The sequence below is a fragment of the Somniosus microcephalus genome, chromosome 25 (genome assembly GCF_052327205.1).
Source record: "Somniosus microcephalus isolate GS21.2 chromosome 25, FLI_Smic_1.0, whole genome shotgun sequence".
Lineage (NCBI taxonomy): Eukaryota > Metazoa > Chordata > Chondrichthyes > Squaliformes > Somniosidae > Somniosus > Somniosus microcephalus.
In genome coordinates this window covers 55,819,596-55,828,461 of record NC_141011.1, presented here as the reverse complement: position 1 = coordinate 55,828,461, position 8,866 = coordinate 55,819,596, and positions in this window count along the sequence as shown.

Genomic DNA, 8,866 nt, shown 5'->3' with positions numbered 1-8,866 from the left:
CTTCCAGACCGTCGCGTTCTCTCTTTCAACCTGTCCGTTCCCCCGGGGGTTGTAGCTGGTGGTCTGGCTTGAGGCAATACCTCTCATGAGCAGGTACTGACGGAGTTCGTCGCTCATGAAGGACGAGCCCCGGTCGCTATGAATATAGCTGGGAAAACCGAACAGAGCAAAGAGGTTGTGCAGGCATTTAATGATCGTAGCGGTGGTCATGTCCGGGCAGGGGATGGCAAAAGGGAAACGGGAGTACTCATCAACTATGTTGAGGAAGTACACATTGCGGTCAGAGGAGGGGAGGGGCCCTTTAAAGTCGATACTCAGGCGCTCAAAAGGGCGGGTGGCCTTGATCAGGTTTGCTCTGTCAGGCCTATAGAAGCGCGGCTTGCACTCTGCACAGACTGGGCAGCTCCTGGTCATGGTCCTGACCTCCTCGATGGAGTAAGGCAGGTTGCGGCCCTTAATGAAATGGAAGAACCTGGTGACCCCCGGGTGGCAGAGGTCGTTGTGGAGGCCCCGTAGTCTATCGATCTGCGCGGTGGCGCATGTGCCTCGCGATAGAGCGTCTGAGGGTTCGTTGAGTTTCCCTGGCCGGTACAAGATGTCGTAATTGTAGGTGGAAAGTTCGATTCTCCACCTCAAAATCTTGTCATTTTTGATTTTACCCCTCTGCTTGTTGTTGAACATGAAAGCAACTGAACGCTGGTCAGTAAGCAGGGTAAATCGTTTTCCAGCCAGGTAGTGCCGCCAGTGGCGCACCGCCTCCACAATGGCCTGGGCCTCTTTTTCCACAGAGGAGTGTCTGAGTTCGGAGCCCTGGAGGGTTCGTGAAAAGAAGGCCACGGGTCTTCCCGCCTGGTTAAGAGTAGCGGCCAGGGCAAAGTCGGATGCATCGCTCTCCACCTGGAAGGGGATGGACTCGTCTACCGAGTGCATGGTGGCCTTGGCAATGTCACCTTTTATACGGTGAAAGGCTAAGCGGGCCTCCGCCGTCAGGGGGAAGGAAGTGGACTTGATAAGTGGACGGGCTTTGTCCGCATAATGAGGGACCCACTGGGCGTAATAGGAAAAGAAGCCCAGGCACCTTTTGAGGGCCTTGAGACAGTGGGGCAGGGGAAGTTCCATCAACGGGCGCATCCGGTCAGGGTCAGGACTGATGACTCCGTGTTTCACCACGCAACCAAGGATAGCGAGGCGGGCTGTGCGGAATATGCACTTTTCCTTGTTGTACGTGAGGTTTAGGAGTTGGGCCGTGCGGAGGAACTTATCAAGATTGGCGTCATGGTCCTGCAGGTCATGGCCGCAGATGGTCACGTTGTCCAGGTAGGGAAACGTGGCCTGTAACGCATTCTCGTCGACCATCCGGTCCATCTCCCTCTGGAAGACGGAGACACCGTTGGTGACGCCAAAAGGAACCCTGAGGAAGTGAAAAAGGCGGCCGTTTGCCTCGAAAGCTGTGTACTGGCGGTCCTCAGGGCGGATAGGGATTTGGTGGTATGCTGCCTTGAGGTCAATGGTCGAGAAAACGCGGTATTGCGCTATCTTATTAACCATGTCGGCTATGCGGGGGAGGGGGTATGCGTCCAACTGGGTGTACTTGTTGATAGTCTGGCTGTAGTCGATGACTAGGCGCTGCTTGTTGCCAGTCTTAACGACTACCACCTGGGCTCGCCAGGGGCTGGTACTATCCTCAATAATCCCCTCTTTCAGGAGCCGCGTCACCTCAGATCTTATGAAGGATCTGTCCCCGGTGCTGTATCGCCTGCTCTTTGTGGCGATAGGCTTGCAGTCGCGGGTGAGGTTGGCGAACAGGGGGGGGGGTGTGATTTTGAGGGTGGAGAGACTACAGGTGGGGCGCGGCGGGCAATTTAAAAACTGCTGGTTGCAGACAGTGAGTGGGGGAAGAGGTCCACCGTATGTCAAGGTGACACTCTTAAAGTGACAATGAAAGTCCAACCCCAGTAGAACGGCAGCGCAGAGATGTGGCAGGACGAATAGCTTTACATTGTTATATACGGAGCTCTTCACCGAGAGGGTCACTACGCAGTAGCCGCCGACGTCTGCTGAGTGGGATTTCGAGGCCATGGCGATCCGATGGCGCGTTGGCCGGACCGAGAGGGAATAGCGCCGTACTGTATCAGGGTGTATGAAGCTCTCCGTGCTCCCGGAATCAAAAAGGCAAGTTGTGGCGCGGCCATTTACCTGGATGTCCATCGTGGACCTGGCTAGCTGATGGGGTCTGGATTGATCCAGCGTGATGGAGGCCGCTGTGGAGTCGGTAGCGTCGCTGTAGAACCCCGGTGAGGCGGCGGTGGGTGAGTCGGGGGCCCGTTGGCAGAATGGCGGACAAGATGGCGGCGTCGGGGAGGAAGGACAAAATGGCGGCGCCCATGACGATCCCGATCCCCACGAGGCTGGAGGGAGGCAAGATGGCCGCTCCCACGAATCGCACGCGGCGCTGCTGGAGGTAGGGGTCTTCTGACTTCTGCAGACGCCAGCGTAGTGTCCCTTCTTACCGCAGGCAGAGCAGACCGCGTTTTTCGCAGGGCAGCGCGCCCTGGGGTGTTTGGTTTGGCCACAGAAATAACATTTCTGGCTCGGGCGGGACATCGCTGCAGCAGTTGAGGCCAGGGCCCGTGGCGGCGCCGCGTCCCAAGGTGGCGGCGGCTGCGGCATCCATGAGGCGGCCGTGCGGTCCAGGGAGTAGGCCTCCATGCTCCGGTGGGCTACGTCCAACGAGAGGGTGAGTGAAATCGCCTTCTTCAGGTCGAGCTCGCTACTTTCCAGCAGTCGCTGCCGTGTGTGAGTGGACCTGAGGCCCGCCACGAGGGCGTCCCGGATGAGCTCCTCCGTATGTTCCGTGGCTGTTACTTGCTTGCATTCGCAGGCTCGGCCGAGTTCCTTCAGCGCCCGTATGTATGCTTCTGTGGGTTCCCCGGGCTGTTGTTTGCGAGACCCCAGGAGATGTCTTGCGTAAACATAGTTGACCGGGCGTGCGTATTGCTCCTTCAAGATGTCGATAGCCCCCTGGTAGCTCGTAGCGTCCCGGATAAGGGCAAAAGCTCGGTGGTTTACTTTAGAGTTCAGCACCCTGAGCTTGTCGGCATCGGCGGCGACGGTCTCGCCGGATGCAGTCAGAAAGGACTCAAAACAGTGCAGCCAATGCGAGAACTTAGCAGTCGAGTCCGGTTCTTGCGGGTCGAGTTCCAGGCACTTGATCTTAAGAATCTGCAGCATCGTTTTTTTTTTTTTTTCAGTAGTTAATAAAATTGATGCGCTATCAATTCTAATAAAAGGCTAGGCAGAGTTCAGAACGACAGGCTTTTATTAACTACTGAATTGCACTTCAGACAGATCAGGACTATGCCTCTAGTGGACGACCGAATGCCAGGAGCTGCCATGCGGCCGCTCTTATACTCGGTAGCCCAGGGGCGGAGTCAGCTGAGGCATAGTCAGGCACAACAGTGAAACAAGAGTGAACGACAACAACAACAACAACAACAGTGAACACAGTGAACTACAGTGGTTTACCACAAGGTGCTAAATAGAAACATAGAAACATAGAAGATAGGAGCAGGAGTCGGCCATTCGGCTCCTCGAGCCTGCTTCGCCATTCAATGAGATCATGGCTGATCATCCAAATTCAGTACCCGGTCCCTGCCTTCTCCCCATATCCCTTGATCCCTTTAGCCTTAAGAAATATATCTAACTCCTTCTTGAATATATTTAATGAATTGGCCTCAACTGCCTTCTGTGATAGAGAATTCCACAGGTTCACCACTCTCTGGGTGAAGAAATTCCTCCTCATCTCTGTCCTAAATGGCTTACCTCTTATCCTTAGACTGTGACCCCTGGTTCTGGGCTCCCCCGCCATCGGGAACATCCTTCGTGCATCTAGTCTGTCTAGTCCTGTTAGAATTTTATAAGTTTCAGTGAGATCCCCTTCAATGATAAATGCAGGCTTTTCTTTTTCTTTTAGCAGTGCCAATACAACTGATCCAGGACTGAGGGAATCCACCTGTGTGGATTCACTGGCAGGAACCTATACTGCAGTTTCCAATAAATGTGGCTGAGGTATGAGAGGGCAGTTACAGGTTGACTTTGAACAAATACTGAGAGCAGGTCATTTACTTACCTGTCAGGTAGAGGATGAAATTAAAAAACTTTGCCTTTTAGAATGCGGACCTAAAGAAGGGAGGCAGAACTTTATTTTGGATAAGAGATCCGTCTTTCGGATGAGACGTTAAACCGAGGCCCCGTCTGCTCTCTCAGGTGGACGTAAAAGATCCCACGGCACTATTTCAAAGAAGAGCTGGGGGAGTTCTCCCCGGTGTCCTGGGGCCAATATTTATCCCTCAACCAACATAACTGAACAGATGAGCTGGTCATTTATCACATTGCTGTTTGTGGGAGCTTGCTGTGCGCAAATTGGCTGCAGCGTTTCCCACATTACAACAGTGACTACACTTCAAAAAGTACTTCATTGGCTGTAAAGCGCTTTGGGATATCCTGAGGCCGCGAAAGGCGCTATAGAAATGCAAGTCTTTCTTTCTTTCTTTACTTAAATATAGCACCTTTGACCCAATGTCCGGCGTACATCTAGTAAACTTGGTCAGTGGTTACTGCCAGTTGCCTTCATTGTTTTTAGAACCGTAATGTAAAGTGAAATTAAAGCGGCACTGTCACGATTTGGGAAGAATTGTTCCTGGAATAAGCTGCCCTAAAACAATCTGCTTTCACGTTTCCATCGCTTCAGAACAGAAGAAATCGGAGCAGGAGTCGGCCATTCGGCCCCTCGAGCCTGGTCTGCCATTTAATGAGACCATGGCTGATCTTCTACCTCAACTCCACTTTCCTGCACTATCCCCATATCCCTTGATTCCCTAATATCCAAAAATCTATCGCTCTCTGTCCTGAATATACCCAATGACTGAGCCTCCACAGCCCTCTGGGGGAGAGAATTCCAAAGATTCACCACCCTCTGAGTGAAGAAATTTCTCCTCAGCTCAGTCCTAAATGGCCGACCCCTTATTCTGAGACTGTGACCCCTGGTTCTAGACTCCCCAGCCAGGGGAAACAACCTCTCAGCATCTCTCTTCTTCTTAGGCAGTCCCTCGGAACCGAGGATGACTTGCTTCCACATTAAACATGAGTTCTCAGGTGACTGATGAGTCCAATGCGGGACCTGCAGTCTCTGTCACAGGTGGGGCAGACGGTGGTTGAAGGGGCGGGTGGGTGGGGTGCTTGGGTTGACGTGCGCTCCTTGCGCTGCTTGCGCTTGGCTTCCGCTTGCTCCCGGCAAAGAGACTCGAGTTGTTCGGCGCCTTCCCGGATGCTTCTCCTCCACTTTGTGCGGTCTTGGGCCAAGGATTCCCAGGTGTCGGTGGGGATGTTACACTTTTTCAAGGAGGCTTTGAGGGTGTCCTTGAAGCATTTCCTCTGCCCACCTGGGTCTCTCTTGCCATGCCGGAGCTCCGAGTAGAGCGCTTCTTTTGGGAGTCTCGTATCGGCATGCGGACGATGTGACCCGTCCATCGGTGCTGATCGAGCGTGGTCAAAGCTTCAATGCTGCGGATGTTGGCCTGAGCAAGAACACTGACGTTGGTGCGCCTATCCTGCCAATGGATTTGCAGGATCTTGCGGAGGCAGCATTGGTGGCACCTCTCCAGTGCTTTGAGGTGCCTGCTGTAAATGGTCCATGTCTCTGAAGCATACAGGAGGGCGGGTATCACTGCTGCTCTGTAGACCATGAGCTTGGTGCTGGGTTTGAGGTCCTGGTCTTCAAACACTCTCTTCCTCAGGCAACCTCAGGCTACACTGGCACACTGAAGGTGGTGTTGGACTTCGTCATCGACATCTGCCCTTGTTGACAGTAGGCTCCCATGGTATGGAAAGTGGTCCATGTAGTCCAAGGCCTTGTCATGGATTTTGATAATCGGGGGGGCAGTACTGTGTGGTGGGGGCAGGTTGGTAGAGGACCTTTGTCTTACGGATGTTTAGTGTAAGGCTCATGCTCTCGTACGCTTCGGTGAAGGTGTTGACGATGGTTTGGAGTTGACCTCCGAGTGTGCGCAGACGCAAGCGTCGTCTGCATACTGTAATTCGACAACAGAGGATGGGATGACCTTGGATCTGGGCTGGAGGCGATGGAGGTTTAACAGTTTCCCGTTTGTTCTGTAAATTAGCTCCACTCCAGCAGGGAGTTTACTCTGAGGGTGAGATGAAGCATTGCAGCGAGGAAGATCGAGAAGAGTGTTGGTGTGATGACACAGCCTTGCTTGACCCTGGTCCATACGTGAATTGGGTCTGTGGTGGAACCGTTGGTCAGGATCACAGCTTACATGTTGTCGTGAAGCAGGCGGAGGATGGTGACAAACATTTGAGGGCAGCCGAATTTGAGGAGGACACTCCATAATCCTACACGGTTGATGGTGTTGAAGGCCTTTGTGAGGTCAAAGAAGGCCATGTACAGCGGTTGGTGCTGTTCCTTTCATTTCTGTTGTAATTGACGCATGGTGAAGATCATGTCGATTGTGCCCCTTATTGGGCGGAATCCGCATTGCGACTCTGGGAGGAGCTCTTCAGCCACTGGGAGAAGACGATTGAGGAGGATTCTTGCGATGACTTTCCCTGTGGCAGACAGCAGGGAGACTCCTCTGTAATTACCGCAATCGGACTTGTCACCTTTCTTGAAGATGGTCACAATTACGGCGTCTCTGAGATCCCCTGGCATGCTCTCCTCCTTCCAGATAAGAGAAATTAGTTCATGAATTCGTACCAGTCGTGCTTCTCCGCCATGCTTTAGTGCCTGGGCGGGGATTCCATCTGCACCTGAGGCCTTGTTGTTCTTCAGTTGTCGCATCTACCCTGTCAAGGAGACATGCTCAGTGCTGAAGGATGTCACAACATCATTCTTCACATCTTGGCTTGAAAATCGAGTTCAATGACATGCAGGCCTCGTTGTCAGTGCACCTTTTGAAGGAAACCATGCTTTTCGAAAATAAATAATAGTTTTTTTTCTGAGGGAGGGTTTTATTTTTGACAGATTTTTTAAAATATTAGCACTTCTTGCGTGATGAAGTAGAGCAAACAGGAGACAGTGAGTGTCATAAATATCATGCTAATAAAATGGTTTTCTATGATTACAGAAATGCTGAGGTGCCGGGCAGTTCCGACACGGCTCACTAAAGTGGCTGCAGATTGTGTGTAACGGGCCATGTTTACCTTACAGTGATTGCTATTCACCTGGCTTTTCATTTATTGACCTCTTTTACATCGCAGTCTGGTTGCAAACAGCCGGCTCCGTCTGGCGGCTTCGCTGAGGTAAATGGGGCGTTGCTTGAAAAGCCGCCAAGAGCAGCCTGAAAGGCCATCGGCAGTTCCACTGTTCCACTACCTGCTCCACTTCTGCTGCTAGGAGCATAGGAACAGGAGGAGGCCATTCAGCCCCTTGAGCCTGTTCCGCCATTCAATGGGATCATGGCTGATCTGTGACCTAACTCCATCTACCCGCCTTTGGCCCATATTTAGATTGTGTAGAAGGGGCCTATACTCTCTGGAGTTTAGAAGAATGAGAGGTGATCTCATTGAAACATAAAAGATTCAAGCTTTTGGTCACCTGCCCTAATTTTTCCTTGAATATCTTTGAATATCGCCTTGAATATCTCTTAATGTCTCTCAATGTCTCTTTATCTCTCCTGCTTTCTATCCTATCACTGACCTTCCCTTTTGTTCTTTCATCCCCTCCCCCTTTTCCCAGCCCCGAAACCTGCTTTCCCCCCATTTCCTGCTTTTTTCCAGTTCTGGCGAAGGATCATTGACCCGAAACGTTAACTCTGTTTCTCTCTCCACGGATGCTGCCTGGCCTGCTGAGTGTTTCCAGCATTTTCTGTTGTTATTTCTAATTTCTCCTTATGTGGCTCGGTGTCAAACTTTTTGTCTTATAATACTGTGAAGTACCTTGGGGATGTTTTACTACGTTAAAGGCGCTATATAAATACAAGTTGTTGTTGTTGAGGGTCATTGACAGGGTAAATGCTGAGAGGTTGTTTCCCCTGGCTGGAGAGTCTAGAACCAGGGGCCACAGTCTCAGGATAAGGGGTCGGCCATTTAGGACTGAGATGAGGAGGAATTTCTTCACTCAGAGGGTGGTGAACCTGTGGAATTCTCTACCACAGAAGGCTGTGGAGGCTCAGTCGTTGAGAATATTCAAGGCGGAGACCAATAGATTTTTGGATATTAAGGGAATCGAGGGATATGGGGATAGTGCAGGAAAGTGGGGATGAGGTTGAAGATCAACCATGATCTTATTGAATGGCGGAGCAGGCTCGAGGGGCCGAATGGCCAACTCCTGCTCCTAATTGTTATGTACTTACATTCTTATCCCTTAATACCTTTGGTTAACAAAAGCTATCAATCTCAGCTTTAAAATTAACAATTGATCTAACATCAATTGCCATTTGCGGAAGAGAGTTCCAAACTTCTACCACCCTTTGGCCTAGAAATTCACTATGGCCCCGCCAGCTGCCTAGCGCCCAAAAGTTAGCGCTGGGCGGGAAGCCTATAGCGATCGTCAGATATTCATTGTTAGCGCCCCAATTCGGAAGCGGGTGCTATACCAGGGTGTGCCCGCCTCCGCTTGGTGCGCTGACACTGAATATCAGCGCTCTTGGCGCCGCTGCGCCAGGCGCTGCGCAGCGGCAGGCTGCGGTACTGCAGGCCTTCTCCTTCTCTTAAGGGGGAGCTGCCTGCAACGGGGAGATCGCCGCTGGATAGTGCCGGCAAATGAGCCCGGCACCACGGAGAAGTGCCGGGCTCGCGGAAAGCAGCCGGCAATGCCACGGGGGGGGGGGGGTGGAGGAGGCCGGGGAAG